The sequence below is a fragment of the Triplophysa dalaica genome, chromosome 23 (genome assembly GCF_015846415.1).
Source record: "Triplophysa dalaica isolate WHDGS20190420 chromosome 23, ASM1584641v1, whole genome shotgun sequence".
Taxonomy (NCBI): domain Eukaryota; kingdom Metazoa; phylum Chordata; class Actinopteri; order Cypriniformes; family Nemacheilidae; genus Triplophysa; species Triplophysa dalaica.
In genome coordinates this window covers 8350877-8369999 of record NC_079564.1, presented here as the reverse complement: position 1 = coordinate 8369999, position 19123 = coordinate 8350877, and the positions used below count along the sequence as shown (strand labels likewise).

At 39.4% G+C, this 19123-nt stretch overlaps 1 protein-coding gene across 5 annotated transcripts in view; it reads left to right on the top strand.

The window, feature by feature from the left end:
• ncoa2 (nuclear receptor coactivator 2) overlaps positions 1-19123 on the top strand; it is a 69695-nt gene that overhangs the window by 7692 nt on the left and 42880 nt on the right. For all 5 annotated transcript variants that reach the window (XM_056738933.1, XM_056738935.1, XM_056738936.1 and 2 more), the window contains exon 2: positions 8933-9019. The gene's annotated coding sequence lies outside the window, so the exon portion shown is untranslated. The remainder of the gene's footprint in view (positions 1-8932; positions 9020-19123) is intronic.

Genomic DNA, 19123 nt, shown 5'->3' with positions numbered 1-19123 from the left:
TATCTGCCGGCCAGCCTCGCAAACTGGGCCACAGATCTAATTGCTCTTTCATGCAGTGCAAATTCATAGGGGAGAAAACTTTGGCGGATGCAAGCCTACAGCACGCAGAAGCGAACATGGTGGCGTAGAGACGTCCTCCGCTTGCAAAATAAAAATGCAGCAGTAGCAAAAGAACTCTTCTTTGCAAAGAAAGAGACTATTCGTTTTGCAAATAATTCCAATTATGATTACAAAATGACACAGAATCTGGACACTTTCATCAGGTAGTTCTTTGCAATTTATATCCCCTGAACAACTGCGTTGCATTCCTCTCCTTGCATGTTTTATGGTCATCACCCCTGTAATTCATAGCCTGCAGTAAACTACAGAAAGGTTTTATGTTTAAACCAATACCTTGTGTACTTATTAGTAAACGCTCTTAACCGAATCAATCGCTGCTTCAAATTAGTGTATCAGAAGCAATAAAGTTATCCATAATTCTCTTCTCACCGCATCCGCACTGGCGTTAGACAGAAGACTTGGCAGCTGCTTTCAATGGAGGTTGCTAAGCAGCTTGATTCACTCAGCAGCCAGCTCGTCTGTCGTCAAAATATATCGGATTGACTGTCATTCGCCTGTTACAGAACACGTGCACACCTACGTTCCTCGCTGCTATTTTTGAACCCATACGGGGTAAGGAATACAAAGAAGTCCTTAAGCTGATTGAGGGGTGAATTTCCTAAAGGGAAAATTTGGTACACCAGGGCTGTAGACTGCGACCGAATTTTTTCAATTACAATTTTTCCTGCCGGTGCAGCTGCTAAACTGGTCAATATAATTTTTTTGTGACGTGTAAATTGAATGCGCAGAAATGTTATATTGCGCAAGCAACGCATCTAGTCACTATATTTCACCTCCTCTTGTTCACCCATTCATGTATCTATTAGTGCCCATGTGCCAAAAAGTGGTATTGCACGGGTGTCGCATTCAATTCTGTATTGATGCAGCAGAAGGACCGACAACGCTCACTCTTGCAAGTAAAACAAATATGTTTCACCTGCTGAATGCAAGAATTTCCATGGCTAAGGTTCAAAACTGTAACATTAACGAAATATGTTGCCTGTGTTGTATGCTTATGCAGTGTGAAGGTAATGCAGGAAACAACACTTCCAACAGGGTGTTTAAACTTTAAGCACTATAGCGTTGTATAAAGCTCTCTAACATTTTGTATGCTTTGCAGTATTGTTGTTGGACATAAAGTTACATACTTTTATTTGCAAGTCGCTAATATTTGATGAAAGCCAAACATGTATATCAATGCAGGCTTTCATGAAGAAAAATCACTGAAATGCCTTCATTTCTCGCACGTTGTTTGAGATACGAGCGCGCCCACAGAGTCAGAGCACAAAATACTAAACTGAGGTGTCTTTCACGTCTTCTTACCCTGACATAAAAAACATATAAACACACAAACTTATGTCAAAATTCCACTATTGGCGAGTATCCTTGTAAAAGTAGTCCGTTTCATGAACATGAACAGTTGGGAAACACATGCTTCACGTATTAAGATTAGTATATCCTCATAGGTGCTCTTAAAGGGACCGCAGCATGATAAAGGTCTCTGTTTATAATGTTCACACAACAGGCCCGAGAACAGTCACTGATATTAAAGGAATTTTTTACTCCTCATACGAGTTCCCAATAAAGGAAAAAGTAGGATACAATAATTTAGTTGTTATAGATATGCTTTAAATATGTGAAAGTCTTGTCTATTTATAAACAATAATGATTTGTATTAATTTGTGATTAATTTATTAATGCATTAAACACGTTTGAATGTAGTTTTACTGTTTCTTTTTTCCTACCTCTGATGCTACCAAATTAGGGGCTGGTGCCAACAATTGTTTGACTTGTTATCATCAGTGCCACCCCTCTCAAATGTCAGTCTAGAGCCCTGTACACACAGGTAATGATTTTTACAAAGAATGTGATGCAAAACTGAGATCTGAGACGTGATTTTGTCACAACACGTTTACTTGAGTCACTTGGCTGTAGTCTCTACGCTATGGAGGTCCTCTTTCCAGGACTAGAGATAAATTGCTGGTCATAGGTTAAATAAAGAGTCCTTAAAACCTCTGTAATCAGTGTGCGTCTGTCTGTTACAGATATATGTGGATTTGGCACCTGGAATTGTGGGTTGTCCAAAAAAATCTTCTCATGTTAAACCTGAGGAGACAATAATACTCACCCACGTAGTGCAGGCTTTGGAAGGAATGGTTTATTATTTTTGAATTTAAAACTTCATGTATGTCATTTATGCTTTTGAATAGAGACAATATGGAATTAAATTGACCCGGTTGACTTTCTTAATGCACTTCTTTATGGACCAATCTTTTTTTAAGATAGTTATTTTTGATGTTTCAAAATCTAATATTTTTTTTGTGACTGAAGCAAATTTTGGCTGATTCTTTTAAATTTTTCACTTCATCCTATCCAACCAGTACAGTAGATGTATAGAGCGGAATGTTCACAGTCCTGTCGGATCCAGCTTTAAGTCCTGCCCTACATTTATTTCATGTTAAGTTCTTACGTTTCAGTAAGCTACGTTCAGACCGCCAGCGACTGCGTCGCTGTGTCACAAGTCTCTCACTACGAGGTTGTTAGAAGGGTTTCCTAGCTTGAGTTGTCCTAGAAACATTTATAAAAAATTTAAACAGACGAGAGCTATTGGTAGTCGCTCCCGAAAGTCGCTCATCATTTGCATAAAGCTGGGAAAATGTCAACTTTGTCGAGTCGCTAGACACGTCCTGTCGGCAACGGTCACTGTCGCTCATGTCGCTGGATGTCGCTAGGCTACCATTGAAATGAATGACATCGCCTCGCTTTGTCGCTGAGTGTCGCTGGTGATGTGAACTGAGCTTGAGAAACCTGAGGTAATTGCTTATGGACACTTGGGTTGCTTTTCACTAGGATTTACTTCCAATCCACTTTTTCTGATGAGGAAACTAAACTTTTCCAGATAGATTTAGGTGTTTTGAAAGACTCCGGAGCCTTAAGTTTCATTTTGCTATTGTATTGGAATGAATCGTTATAAGATTATTCTGTAAAACATCTATTATTTTGAGCCAATATAGTAAAATGTAGAATTGCCAGTTTAAGTGTGTCATCATGTTGTTAATCTTTTTTTAGGAGCCAGGGCTGATGTTTCTTTAACTCAAGCAGAAAACTTTTTCATAACTAACTGTCTTTTGCAACAATGTCCGCTTAGTTTTACACCCCAGTAGTTGCTCTGTTTATTTTTGTTTCGAAAGTCTTCTTACAGTAAATGGCCTGGAGTTACAATCATGACATTATGGTTAATTTTGAAAGCCTTAAGGTTGAGTGGCCAAAGCACTAATTTTGGATAATCATGGTCTTTGACAACCGGAAGCTGTAACACAATTTAACGGTCTTGACGTTGACTGGCAGAATGATGAGTGACTCTGTCCACAGAGACAGGTTTCCACTGCAGCCCTTTGCTTTCCCTGTCTCGTCCAATTACGTGTCCTCTTGGAGAATCAGCAGCATTCCTGCACTATAATGCTTGATTTTCAAATTGGCCTACATCTTCACTTTAGGGTTGTGCTCGATGGGAATGGGTGCTATTAATCATAGGATGCAAGTACATGTTGTGTTACTTAAGTATAACACAGTATCAACATGTAACATTTAGTTTCTGTGTTTAGTTTACATTGATTTGTAAGAAGCGTTTCTTTCCTGGGTTAAAAGGCAAGTGAAACTGGAATACCTTTGTATCTTTTTGATGTAACGTGGTCTTGACATAATGGCTTTGTTCATATAATGCATCTATACGTAATTTGTCCCACTGCATTAAATGTGGCAATTTAGGTAAAGGAGGCTTCACGCATATCATCACACAAAAGATGGATCTGCTTGCGTTTCATAGGGCCCTTTGAGAGAGGCATTGAGGAGCATTGATTTGAGGCTGTACCTAAGCAACTGACTAAAGAATGCTGCCTCATGACATCATAGCTTAATGAAAATCAACATAGCATTGTAGTAATTGCATGAAGTTTTCTTACAGCCCCCCTTTTTTGAAAAAGTGGAAAACATTCCAAGTTTTAATTCGTTTTTTTTACGTTACGCATCACTGTTGTACCGTTTGACTTCTTTTACTCGTGACATACAGTATGTTCAGGGTACAGAAGTGGAATTACAGAGGATTATACACTTATTATTGAAATTAGATGGTAAACGCAATGAGATTGAGATGCTCTGGGATTTACTTCTTAAAAACAAAACTTTGTAACATTGTCACACATTAATGGTAGTTAGGTTGTTTACTACTAAACTCATACAGCTAACAGTTAAAATGTATAATTAAATAAACTACATAAACAGAAAAATAAGATAGTTTGGGGAGCAAAAGCATCTTGGTTACTGGATCACATACAGCAGTGGAAAAAATGAAGACATCATTCCAAATTTGAATGTAATAATAATCAATATTTCTCTATGTATTCTGCCCCCACCAGTCAGTGTCTGTTGAATTTCAACAAAATAACACCTTAGGACTCAGGAGTGACATAGTCATCCAATGTGAAAGACTGAAAGCATGACACATATTTTTTGTAATGACCTAAATTTTTCTCACATTTTTCATGTTTTTCACTTTTCCTAAATACATTTACAGGTATTACTGTTGTTTAACTTAAAAGTGACTATTAACTTTTAGGGTAATTAGGGACTGAAAAATACAGAGCATCTCTTCTGTTATTATGAACTGTTTCTCCAGTTTTCCTTTTCTGCAAACAAATGCCAATAGAAACAATATTTTGTATTTGAAATTTGGTAGACATGTTGTAAGTAGTTCACATTTACATTTAGTCAATTTTTTGAAGACTCTTTTATCCAAAGCGACTTATAAATGAGGTAAACAATGGAATTTGTATACCACAGTAGTTCTCAGAATAAAACCAATACAGTCATTCTATCTAAATCTTAAATTTACTCTAAATTAAGTAGTAAAAAAATAATATAAAAGTAGTAAATCAGAAAAATTGATTTTGAAAAGATTTCTTTATTTTTTTGGACTAGACCAGAGCTTCCTAGCAACTGTCTAGCAATGTATAAAAATAATTTGGATCACCTAACCAATCACAGAGGAATGCCTTGGCAACTACTCGCAAAACTCTTAGCATCGTGGAAGTGTGCTTTGCAGAACCAAGCATGTTTTTGTCAGAAAATCTAGTAAGGTTGTAATTGGATCCAGTGGCCTCAATGCAAAATGTGGTTTGCTTAGTTAGGAAATTAAGTGTTGACACACTAACGGTACATTCACATGGGGCATCAGCATTAACTCTTCTCATTAACTTTGAATGAGTGACATCAAGCAATGCAGTACTGAATTGTGAGTCCGTCGGCGTTGCTCCGCTAGTGTAGCTCATGGCAGAAGTTGAACATTTCTCAACTTTGGAAGCGCCAACACAATCGTCAGCCAGTCAGATCGCCTTATGCAAATAACCTAGTGCAGGTTCTAGCCAATTGCATTCAAGCAAGACCAGAGAACAATGTGATTGGCTGTTGTAACTATGATGATCATGCCGGGCTACGATTCAGACACTCGAAACCCCAAGTGAATGCAGTATAATACAATCAAGAAGCTGACAGTATGCTGTGAAAATGGCAACACGGAAGCTTATATTTGAATTTGGCCCCTGCATCTGGCTTGTTGAGGTCAGTTTTGAGTGAGTAAAAGAATCTGGGCGACCAATCTAATCTTTAGCCTTTGAGTGGTATGATTAGCTGGCTGTTTTCTGCTGACATGAGCCTTAAGTGTCAGCCCCGCTGAGACGACTCGAACCTACATCAGGCCAGGAAGGAACAGAGCGGATCGTGGGACAGAGAGCAGGATCACTTACCATCAAACACAGGGTTTTGACAATTTCACTAACATTTAAACACGCACTCGGTTAACTTGGCAGAATATGTGGGTAGACAAAAGTTTTTTTAAATTGCATGCTAACTTTCAGGTTCCTATCTGAATGAAGTGTTTTACCTGTGTCTTATGTTCATCAGGATTTACATTGACTAAACCAGAAATGTAGAGTTGTAATTGTTTAATGTAATGTAAGGTTTAGACTGTTATGCTTGTGTTGTTGAACTATTACGTAATTTAATGGTCATTTAACAAGAGGATGTGGAATATGGTCTGTGGTGACACACACAACTTTAACACTTGACATGAACTTTTGACTATTTGGTTCATTAAAAAATGGTACACGATGTGAGGCCTAGTGTGTTTCCACACAGTGAGATCTTCCAGGCATTGTGGTGGGCCGTCTCGGTGGACAAATAAGCAGATTTTATGGAATCAGGCGTTTTTCTGTAAGTGTGACCATTTGATTTCAGTGCGTGTCTGGATAGCATATATTTTCTGTGTTCACAAAATCTTGTGACTTTTCGGTGTTTGATAGACATTTTCAGACGAACAAAGAGGTTCCTTTTTGAGACCGTGAAACTAAATGATGGTTAAATCTTCTGGGTGTCTGATTTATCATACTTGGTAGACCCCATAACTGCAGTGACCAATCAGGTTTAGATCTGCTGTGGGCAAGAGCGAGCATGTGACATGGAAAAAGAGGGGAAATTCCTTGGGCCTCAGCATAGGATTTTTCTGTAACTTCCTTCTGACCAATGTAAAGATGGATTTAATATTATAGAATTGATCAACTCTATCTTTATGATGACAATTTTTGTATGCATGCCAATGGCTTTTTTATGTATGCATACCATATTATAGTTCTGTTGGCCCATTTCAGTATTAATCTCGGTCAACTGCTAAAGCCACAAGTCTTTTGTAACTATGGTGTAAGATTGCCTCTTTTACAGGAACACCTGCCCAGAACGGTCTTATTATTTAATGTACCCATCATAAAAACAGTGCTTGGTCTTTTGTTTTCCCTTTGTATTGCTGTCACTGGCTCTGTGGTGTTGTAGCAGGGCAGCTGGTTTCAGAACTACATGTAGCAAAATCTGCTCAGCACATGACATCATGTGACGGCTTGCTGAGTGTCCTCCCCATGGGTATTTGTTCACAACATCCCGGGAGAGTTTCTGCTTCAAGTCGACGGAGAACTTTGACGCCATTTGCTCACAATGGGAAAATTCTGGCTTTTCTATGTAGGCTCTCAACTTTGTTGAATGATACTTACTGCAGCACTTATTTTTTTTTTCTTTCTCTCAGGCTAATTCTGGGATCGGGGAGATGATTTAAACCGTTTTTTCCACTAATTACTTGCTGAACATAATTAAAAAGGCGTACTTCATGTTACTATCTAATAAGCTTGAAACGATTCCCTTGTGAAACCGAAGGCCCGGAAGACGTGTGTAACACTATTAAATCTTTACCAACCTGATGATGATTGTCAGTTTTCCCTTTTCTTCCTGATTTTTTATATCTCCAATTTTTCACTGTCTAATGATGTTAAACTAATTTTCTGTCCCTTAATAGTCTTCATAAAAGTTTATATGATTATTGCGTTATACCATTTACAATTTGGGGGATTCTGACTCTATGGCAATGAAACCTGGCTGTTTGGCTCTCTGAAGTTATGAGGTTTCTTCTTCTGAACAAAGTCTCAGTGTCGGATGTACTTTTTCACAAACACCTTGTGCAAAAAGTTGTTTTTATCTATAAGTTGTGTTGTGTTAACAGGAAAGTATTTTTTTGAAGATGAAGTATTCGCTTAATATTTCAACGTATATCCATAATATCTTCTCTCTCTCTCAAATCAAAAAATATATTTTGCCAATTTATACATAAGAATGCAACGTTTGTTTTCCAAATTGGTCCAAAAACACTGAACCTACATATCTGATGTGACCTCAGGGTCTGCTCAGTAACACCAGAGTATCAGCTCTCTTGCGGCCGGTGCTGGTAAGGTGTTGTTATTAAGAATAGCCACACTCTGCCTAACAGGTCTGGAAATGCTCAGCTGTCTCTTTCTCTCTATGGTTTGCTGATAGCTCACAGATAGAGGACCGCTCAAGTGCCGTGCTCACAGCTGACAGGGCTCTGCTCTTGTGGGATGGACAGGGAAGTGATGTCGTACTGTGGGGCCTTTTACACGAGGCATTGTTTACTTGCACTGAGATCAAATGAAGGCGGGGCTTAAACATGAAGGTTTTTTCCACAAAAGCTGTATTCAGTTTTCATTTCGTTTTTTTCTATAGCAATCGACAATACATAATCGTTCGCAAGCAGCTTTGGAAGATCACGTCTTACTCATTCCCCTGTGAGCAAGATCACCAAAGTCTCACAGGTTAGAGATGGCAGGAGGGTGAGGAAATGATGCCAGAATTTTTGTTTTTGGGTGATCTATCCCTTTAGATATGAGAATGAGATGACACTCCTATAAGAAAATACAATTATTTAATGAGATATTGAATCATAATATTTAGAAATAAAAATATTTTTGGCTTTAATCACCATTGATGCTTGTCTTGTTTTTCTTCAACACAATCAAAAATTTTAGCTGGGAAAGTCTCCAAAGTTTGGTTGATTTGGCCTTGAGTGAACCTACTGATATTTTTTCACTTGCTGTAGAAACTATAGATCCGGCGAATCTTCTGAATCCGGATATGAATATGACCAGGTGGTAAATGTAATTTTGCATAAAGGATGATTTGTCTTGAAATGTCTGTTCAGGTGTACGGTTTAGAATTAAAAGCTGTGTTGTACAACCACAAGCAAATCCCATAGAGCTTCACTCTTATTGGAGCAACAGCTGTGTTCTGTTTTTAATTACCAGTAAAAACAATATTAATGACAAAGACAAAGATAAAAAAAATTGTTTTAAAATTTGAATATATTGCTTGTGCTTCTTGCTTCTCATTGTGTACACGCTAAATGAATCTGATTCTAATGGTATGGTTCTCCTCTCCTCCACAGATTGAGAGAAGTAAATAATGCCCAAAGATTTCTTCAAGTCCCACTGCTGCAGAAATGCCCTGATGCCGAGTCTGGACTGAAGCCAAGGTGAGCTTAGCAACCTATCACAGACTCTCTCTCTCGGTGTCTATCTTCCCATTAATGTGCTGGGTAAATACACGCATGAATAGAATGTCTAGCGTGTGTATGAAACTTGCTAGAGAAATGAAGAAAACGTACTGAGAACCAAATGAAAGTGACTTGATGTGGTTTGCGTGGGAGGTCCGACGTCATTTCCTCCCGGTGTTTGGTTCTAACAGCAAAAAAGGAACTTCTCTTGTTTGCGTCCTAGAGGTTCGCTTCCATTTGTTTCTTTCTTTCACACATTGCGTTCAGTACTCCGCCGTTGATATTTCATTACCCGTAATATTTGTAAACATTTTTGTAATTAAAAGTTTGAATCCACAAAGTTCTCTCGTTGCCAGTCAGAGCAAAAGCCTGGCTGCGTTTAGATGACACAGTCACCACCTGCTCCGTCCGTACCATCGCTCCTCTTTCACGTGACTGACGAACAGCCTATTGTGTCTGTTTTAAAGACAAGCGCTCGCTCTGAGGAGTTTTTGAGCACGGCTCATGCGCCACATGTATAGAGGGATGGTGGGGGTGGTGTCCGGGGTTGGACTTTCCTGCACGGGATCGCAGGGGAAGGTTGGGGGTGGGGCAACCGGAGCTGCTCAGATGGGATTTGCATTAGTAGTTTGTCAGTTGTCATTAGGAGCAGATGACGGTGAGGATAAGCCCATTTTTGCACTGGGCTCTCCCTCCGCTCTTGCATAGACTGACCGTATGGTTTGTGCGCCTTTGAAAAACTGGGTCGGTGGTGCCTCTTTTTGATGCGAGTGTAATAGGTGTTGCTTGTGCTGTTAGAGAAGAGAGTCCATCCTTGTGTCACGCTCTGGTTATGCTGAGTGTTGCTGATGCATGCAGTGTCAAGTACTCTGCACCGTCCATACACAGTTCAGGCACGACCGTGTCCCCGCGTCATCTGCTGTCTTAAAGGGACATATCCTGTTTTTAGAAATCTGGCTCAGTTTGCATGAGCTTTGAAGAGTTATCCATGCACTTGTTTTACTTTAGTATTCATACTCAACCCTTATCATAGTGTCGCTACAGTAGGTGTACATATGCATAATGAATATACAATAAACATATAAATGGGTAGTTGACAGATAAACCGTAAACGTGTCTTATGGTTAGACAGCAAACATTTTGAAAACGACTATTTTTAATATATTTATAACACAAAATAGCGTAAGAGAGATTTATATTTGTTGTCTGGTTGTTTTAATTTTTTTTGCTGTCATAGCGTTGATCGGTTTATTTCTTAACTTAATGAATATAATTGAATTGATAGAAAACGATCGATTCTATTCATGTTTATTGTATATTGTTTTTTATATGCACGGTTTGAAATAATGAAATAAAATCATACAATTTTTATATAATAAAAACACGCAAAAACGGCAATATCTTTTATTTAACTTTTAAGGCAAATAGGACGGGAGTTCAGAATTTTCCAAATCAGTTCTTTTCCTGTTATTTCGTAAAGCATGATATTTATCAGATTTTTTTTTCAGATTTTTCATGTAAAGCAGAAAACTGGTCTCTGCTGTTAAAAGCTCGCAAGCCTACCTTTGACTACATTAATGGACTGAATTATTTGACGTACGTTAAGTCATGACATTAAGCCTTAATATATATATAAGAGCTCTTTAATATGCATCCGTCCCATCAACTCTTTGTTTAAATAATTAAGAGAGATGGCTCAGACATGCGTTAAGAATATATTTCTAGGAAATGGGAGGTGGTATTTAAGCTCACAGAGGATCTATTTTTTCCGAGCTCTGTTTGTCAGCTGGAGAACGCGGACCCTCCCACTGTGCATGCACTGGAGAAGTTTATTGATTTTTCGCACTGCATCTGTGCCTCTTGTAACATAAAACCCATCAATACGCATCAGACATTTAACCCCCTCTCTGTTACCCATTCTGATTTAGGAATACAGTTAACCCTGCATTTCAGAATCCACAGACTTTAGTCAGTGCCGAAGCCTGTGATGGGCAGATGAAGGGAAATCCGTTCGCCTTTCTTTGGTTTCCAGCTGCTGGCGTCCCATGGCTGCAAGCTGGTCTGGAATCTGATGTTTGCCACTTAATGTGTTTATTATACAGTGCCATCCCAGTGGAAGCTTGAAGTGACTGTCAGTTTAAAAGATTCATGAATGTGATTGGCTTCCGTAAATGGACGTTAACTTTTCGTTCCTGTCTGATGCTGCCGCTTTAAGACCATTACATTCTCGGTAATTGTATAGCTTATGAGCGGCGAGGACGTCTCTCTCGTTGTGTCTCTCTGTACTGAGCAATCGAGCCATCTGGGACAGTGGCTGGAGACCAGGCCTGCGGCTCTGGGGAGGAGAGAATGTCGATCTCCCCTCCTCCTCTCTTTCTCTCTCTCAATATCAGTCATAAGCTCACCCGCCCGCTATTCCCTCACCCCACTTTTCTCCTCCAAACAGCTTGTTTTTGCATTTCCTTGGTACACTCGCTGCTAATAAACGCCCATCTGTTCTGCATAACCACAATCCCCATTGGCCTTAGGGATCTCTCCGCACTGTAATCAGTAATGTTGGGTAATAGCTGTGGGTTGCTCGCAACAACTCAACGCACTCTTGTGTATTTTGGCTCCGCAAGCCAACGCCTCCCCCCCAACCCTGATATTTAACTCACTTCACCTTTGAGCTGGAGTTGGGCCCCGTGCCATCAGATGAGCAGGGAGGTTGAATTGACGCACCACGGTTTAACGTACGATTATGATAAATCAATTCTTTTTGGCCCGAGTCATGAGCAAGACCCGTCAGGGGTCAGGCCAGGATATCATTCTTAAATGAAAGGTTACTCATTACGCGAACCCTTCAAAGACCCCCGAACTTCATAAGGGGGTGAGCCGATGCAGAAGCGGGACCGTACGAGTGCCTACGAGCACAGGGTGTGTCACCAGCTATGGTTCCTCTGAGCTTTTCAAGCCGCAAGATTACAGGGATGGCACATGCAGCTTTGGTGCAAGCTGCCTCTTTGTCTGCTCCAAGAAAATGATGGATTGAGGCTCCCTCCTTTCTTTTGCCCTCCTCTGATGAGACGTCTTCTTTGCTGGGGTTTGTTTGGCAAGTTTGACTCTGCCTCCGTTAGGCACAGTGCTAAACCAATAGAAGATTTCCACAGTATCCATCCCGCAGATGGAACTGTAGACCAGACCTCTGTCATTTAGCGTTTTTACTTGACATCTTAACAACAAGGTTGACCCGGTTATAGCTAGAAGGGAAACAGCTACGGCAGAAATCTCTCAAAGTTGTTGAGATCTTGCAAGATTTTTAACGAGCTGGATCCCTTCGGGCCCAACTGATTGGCCTTCAAAAGCAGATCTTTGGTTTGATTAAATCTGCAAGTCATAACTTTTGCCTCCGTATCGCCATATCTCTTCGAACCATAAAATCGCAGGTAGCTTCGCGTACTTATCTTTAAAGCGGCCCTGCAACGATGCATCATGCATTCTGACTTCTTAACAATGTTAAACGTGCTGTCTTTTCATGCTTAACATGGTCAACTTGTCAAAAAACGAGTTGGGCGTATTGTGTAGTATTTCAGCGCTCGATACACTCCTGCGATCGTACAGGTTTTGGAAAACGTTTTTTTTCAAACATATAAAACGCCACACTTTTTCTCAGTCCCTTATTGGTCAATTTCTTCCGGAAAAGCACGTGGCAGGGCAACAGGAGAGCAGGAGAAGGAGCATGTGCAGACGTCATTTTTACTTGTGTGCAGAAAAGCGAGAGAGAGAGACCGCATACGTTCACGAAAGTCAGATGTTTGTTTGTTCACTGCATTTGGGTGATGAATGTTTTGGACGATGGATTTGCAGATGGTTTGTAACTGATATATGGAGCCGTCCCGAACCAAGCCGACATGAACCACATGCGGTGAGCGAAACTGATGTTTGTGTTTTGTTGACAATGGGTGCACACGTGCTTTGGTTCAGCCTACCCCTCCCCCCCCGCACACGCCGTATGTTTTCGGAAACAATCATAAAGCTGTTTCTATCTTTTATAAATGTGATCAAACTAAATACTCTTTGAAGATAAAAAGAATGCAAAACTAGTCTATGGGTACTCAAAATATAAATATGAGTAACCCTGTGTGTTACGCCTGCTTTAATTGAGTGGAAGAGAAATGGCGTTAAACTCATAAACGCATATTACAGCTTTTAAATTCACCCAAAAATGAAAATTCTGTCATCGTTTTTTCACCAAAACTCTCTGACTTTCTGTTTATTGTAGAACACAAAAGAAGATCATTTGAGGAATGTTGGTAACCAAACTACGGCGGTTCCCATTCACTTGCATTAGTTTTGTCCCCATACAATAGAAGTAAACGGGTACCACCATTGTTTGGTTACCAAGATCCTTTAAAATACCTTCTTTTGTGTTGTGCAAAAAAAAAAATCATACAGGTTTGAAATGACAAGAGGGTGAGTAAATGATGACAGAATTTCTATTTTTGGATGAACTATCCCTTTAAAGAGTCCTTAATTGTTTAACTTATTAGTCGGCACTTGCTGCATTCTGTTAAATCCACATTTTTAGTTGCAGGTAAACCTAAAATTGTAGTCTCTGCATTTTGAAGAACCCAGACTGTCAGTCTCCTGTCAGGCAGGAGTCGTCTCTTACTGTGATATCCAACCCATCAGCGGATGTGCTCTGCACACCAAGGGCTTTTCTGACATCTTCATCAGCCAGACAAAGTCAACTGATTCTATGAGTCGTCTTTTTGTGTGGGTGTATGAACGTGTTTTCGAAGCCCCTAAAAGGCAACTTTGTACAGTCTTGTTTTGTGGCGATGTAGAGGTCAGCACCACATAAACAAAAATGGGAGCTATATGGATGCTTGATCTGTTAAACTGTTGATCATTTCTTGTGGTCTTGGCCATTTGTTATTAACCTTCATGACACTATGAGAGACACTAGGGAGGTTTAAACTGAGTTAACATTTTTTCATTATCAAGTTTAAAATAAGCATTTGAGTCACTTGAGGATTTTTTTAAAAGTATTTTTATTATGTTTAAACGACTTTAATTTACGACTCATTTGACATACATTTACATTTATAATTATAGTAACAGGTAATGTCCTCATTTTTTTTTTATTAAAGAAAGTTATGTATCAAATGTAATTCTTTTTAACTTTCTTAATCCTTTCAGTGATAACGGAACGGCACATAAGCCTTATTAAACAATATGTGTAAATTTACTAACATACATTGATCGTCCTCTGGGCAATCCTGTAGCTTGCCATTCTCTGCCGATGTGCTGTCTAGTAAGGGGCTCTCTATAAACATTGGACATTGATGAATCATTTGTCAGTCTCATCTGTTCCTACCCTGCCTACATTTTTCTTGGCGAAAAGAATGAAGCATTCTCCTTGAATTACCCCAGGGATTTAAATTATGGACAGATATTGTGGATTCTGGATGCTCCTTTATCAACTCGAGAGTCTGTTGATTAAAGGACATCAAGGGGATCAAGTCCCATCATGCCTGCCTGCATCCCATCGGAAACACCCCATAACTGACGCATAGTGTATAGTTGTGAGAAAATCATCTTTTGTTGAATAGATGGATGCTAAAAAAATAGTTTGTCCAGTTAGCTGGGAACTTTTGAAGGAGGGGTATCTGTATGCATCTTGTTGGGACAATTCAAAACAGCATGTGTGTTTGGTGATTTCATATTTTGATTTAAGCTTTGTGGTAGTCCTTGGTACCTCACTGCACTAAAGTCCCTTAGGAACTCATTACAAAAGAAAGTCATCACACTCACCAGCCATTATTTGCAACGCCTCTAGGCATCTATTTCAGTTATAAAAGACCAATTCTTAAAGATGGGCCTTATTGAGCGTTGCACTTTTTCCCGATCATAGTAACAGCACCACGGCTGTCTTTGTCTTAAGTCTTTATCTGAACTCGATGACGTCTGTCATTTATTAACTTAAGTGGGCTGTTTCGGGCATTGCTGGGTGGTCTCTGGGATGTCAGGCCCCAAGAAGTAGACGTGTTATCAAGGCTGTTATCAGGTTTTTTACTAGGAAATTGTCTGGGTATTTTAGCATGACATCAAACACAATGTAAAATCAAAGTCACCTCACCTTGCTTTCATATAATAATACGTTCTGAGTCTAATGATAAGTTCTGAGTCTAATGATTAGGTTACAACAACCTGGAACACTTGTGTATAAGTGTGTGTGGTCGCTATTGTGTGCTCGAGAAAAATACCGTCTTTATTTAAATAAGCGCAGAATAGCTTTGACATTTATTTGCCGTCACACCTGTTGTTCAACATCACTGTTTGGTGTATCACACACTCAGTGACTCCACATGTCCCAGTTCTGAGGGGCATTTTTGGCTGTGCAATGTTCTCATAATGATTGTAATTTCACAGTTACAAATGTGTTCCTCTTTGTCGAGCTGTAATGCATACTGTTGTTATCTTTATCTCTCGATGGATTTAGAATCTTCTCCAACACTGTCATTTTGAAACATTTTGTCCTTGCGTTTTGTAATATGGCAGTCCTGCTAACTTTGTTATCCGAGTTAAAGCTAAATACGACGTAAAGCTGCCACCCAAGAAGAAAACATCTTAGTATTTATGTTGTAATTAAAAATAGAGCTTTTGAATGAATGCAGTAAAGACAGAGGATTTTCTGGGGCGGGGCTCTCTAGTTTAGGAAACCAAAGTTTTGCTACAGTTCATGTCATGTTTAATTATTGATCGGAAATATGCAGTTTTATTTCGATTTTTGCCTGCCTTTTAGAATTATATGCCTTCTTCCCAAATTCAAGTAAATAGGAGTTAGATCTTAATAACTGCCCAAAGGCGATGCAAACATGCCGCCGAGTGGCACGACGTCCGTAAACTGACTGTGCATAAAGCCAACTTTAAACTCCATTTTATTGGAATTGTTCACCCACAACTGAGTTCGGTCATAATTTCCTCACCCTCTTGTGATTTTAAAGCATAATTTCCACTTAAAAATGGCACATAGTTGAATATCTGCGTATGTAAACCTTTTTTAGTTGCATTGTTCTCGCCATGGCAAGGTCACGGGTTTGCTTTTCCAGGTAATGCATAGACTCCTAAAACGAAAAACTTTTATTCGCTCTGGAAACAAACATCTTCTGAATACATGTAAATGTTGCTGTCAGGGACTGACGGATCTGCTCGGCTGCAGTTCCTTTCTATTTGGACAAGTAAACCCTCCCAAACATGGTTTTTAGATGTTCGTTTGGTGTCAGTGATCAAACATGATATTTTTAGTTCTGTTGAATCACAAACAAACAAAACCCACCATAACTCTCCGCCTGTCCCAGATAGAGAGTCTCTTCTCTGTTGTGTTAATGGTAGCGGTGGGGAGTCATCCCTGTGGAATTTAAATGGTTTCTCTGGAGGAGAGTACAAGAAGCTGTCAGCACCCGGGATGCTGAAGTTCTCTGTGCTGACTGTTGTACTCTCTCTCTCTCTCTCGCTCTCTTTCTTTCTGTCTGTCTCGCTCCTACCATCATGGAGTGTTGCAGGCTGAAACGGGCTGGCACGTCTGTTTACAGCACAAAGCGATAGACAGAATAAAGGGCCGAGCTGCATCCCAAATGATGTACTACACAATGCATTTAGACTATGTACCGTGCATCTTTCTTTATATTTGATACAGGCTTTTTGACGCATATTAAAAATGAGGCCCAAATTTTCAAAGACATTAAGTTTTGTTTGCTTCACATTACATAGACTTGCTACCTTCACTAAGGTGCAGTACAGAGATGGGGTTGGATCCAGATTCCAGGCATCTGATTGGTCGACCCCTCTGTCACTCATGGTCTGCATCTTCAACAAGCTGTGGAGCAGCTAATGGAAGGCAATGATTGAGAAATGTGTCAGTGATTCTCATTATCTCTCTGTGCTGATTAGTGGAGCTCTGACATGGGCTCACGTCGAGCATGGAGCGGCAGCAGGCTGTTCTGAGTCTGCCAAGCCGACTGTTCCTCTCCCTCCCCATTGCTGTAAATAATTAATGCTCCATATCAGTGCCTCTCCGGCCCTGTCGAGGGCTACGCCGGGTTCACTCTGCCAGCTGTGACCTGCTTTAAGCACAGGGGCTTCCAGAAGCTGGTCACGCTACATTCGCGTTGAGCTGACTGTATAGCTGTAATTAAGAAGACTTAACTAGGTTAAAGCAGCTGATTGTGAACCTACTTTGAGTCATTCCATAATGTTAAACAAGCTAAGCCAGGTTTGTGGTTTTGATACTGGTTTCCATGGCAGCGGATGCTTTATATTGTTTTTATTTTAAAATGCATCGCTGCTGTCATTCTAAAACCTTGCATCTCCATATTTTTGGTTAGCGTAATTTTTATGCAGTGTCGTACATCATAATAAATGGTCACCTTTTATTTTTGTCACTGGGTTTCGCAAATATTGAACCAATAAAAAGTATTAAAAAGTGCTTGTCAATTTTGAGAACTAAATATTTACAGTGTTTTTTTTCCATTTCTGAAAAACTGCGAACTTTCGACGATATACAGTATAGGTCCTGTTTGACACAGCTTTGTAGTTAAAGCTTGTTTGTTCGGCTTATTTTTATACATTTTTCATAAAATTTTAAGAACGTTTTTTGAAATAATTATGTTCAAAATAGGGCTTTCAAACGATTAATGGCGAATAATATGTATCCAGAATAAAAGTTTGTGTTTACATAATGTATGTCTGTGTATTGTGCATGATGTTATTTTGTATTTATAAACACAAAAACATGCACATACATGTATGATATATTTAGATGTATTTATTTACACTAACCAATTCTTGAAATTATATATAAACATTTATTGGCTTAAATATATGCATGTATATGTTAATAAATAAAAAGTTAATATGCACAGTACACTATATAGTGTATATATTTAGTATATATTATTTAAACATACATTTATATTCTGGATGTGATTAATCCCAATTAATTTTGTAACAGCCCTTGTCCGAAACATTCTTTACCTGAACCTGATTTGCAAAGGTAAGATTAAACTGATGGTAAACTAAGGTGTCGGGTGCTATTGAGTGAGAAAAGACAGTTTGACTTTTCAGAAATACAGCCTGTTTAGAAACCTAAACTCCTGTTTTAAGACCTAAATAAGATAAAATTGTGCATTTACAACTGCTTGGCAACACCCTGGCAACAACCCAGAACTCACTAGCACTGTGGTGTGTTTTTCATAGGACCAATAATCAGCACAGTCTGCAATATATTTTTACATGATGATAACACTCTGAAGGACCGTGGACGGGTAATTTATTAACTGATGAACACAAATAAAAACAGTTTTTATGAGATGTGGTCACTGTCTATAAATAGCTCTCCCTTTTGGGAACACCAAAGGGAAGAGGTGGAGTCAACACAGGAAATTAATATAGGCAAGGAAATGAGGTCAGAAAATTAAAGGGGCACCCACGCACACATACAGTAAACACATTAGGCATACAGTAATTCCAAGCTTTCTAATCTAGATCTCGACTGCGATTCTGCAACCGTTAACCGTGTAATTCCATGATCAGTATGTAGCGTTTTTTAATCCAGATTCAACATATTTCTCTCTGTGTGCCGAAGTTCATCCCATACTTCTCTCACCATGAGTTTCAAACCTTGGTCACCATTTCACTAGTCATGGTACACATTTACAGGGGTGTATCTGAATATCAGACGGCTTTGACTATCCCCCTCCCAAGCCTTAGGGGACAAGAAGCATCTCTGAGTCACTCTTGAGCGTATGTGGGTGATGCACGCAGCCTGCAGGACATCTGCTAGATGTAAACCTGTCGAATGCAGCCTGGCAACAGTATCAAGACTACTGTATTTTTACTCAGTTGTATATTATTAACATTATCAGTGAGATTTTTGTCAACAATCCATTAAGAAAATGTAATTCCTTCTAATTTCAGGGTGGGGGGAGAAAGGGTACAAAGCACTGGTTTCCTTTTCAAGAACGCCCACACATTAGAGATCTTATCAGTCGCCTAAAGCTTGCAGTTTACATTTACATTAAGGCATTTGTCTGACGCTTT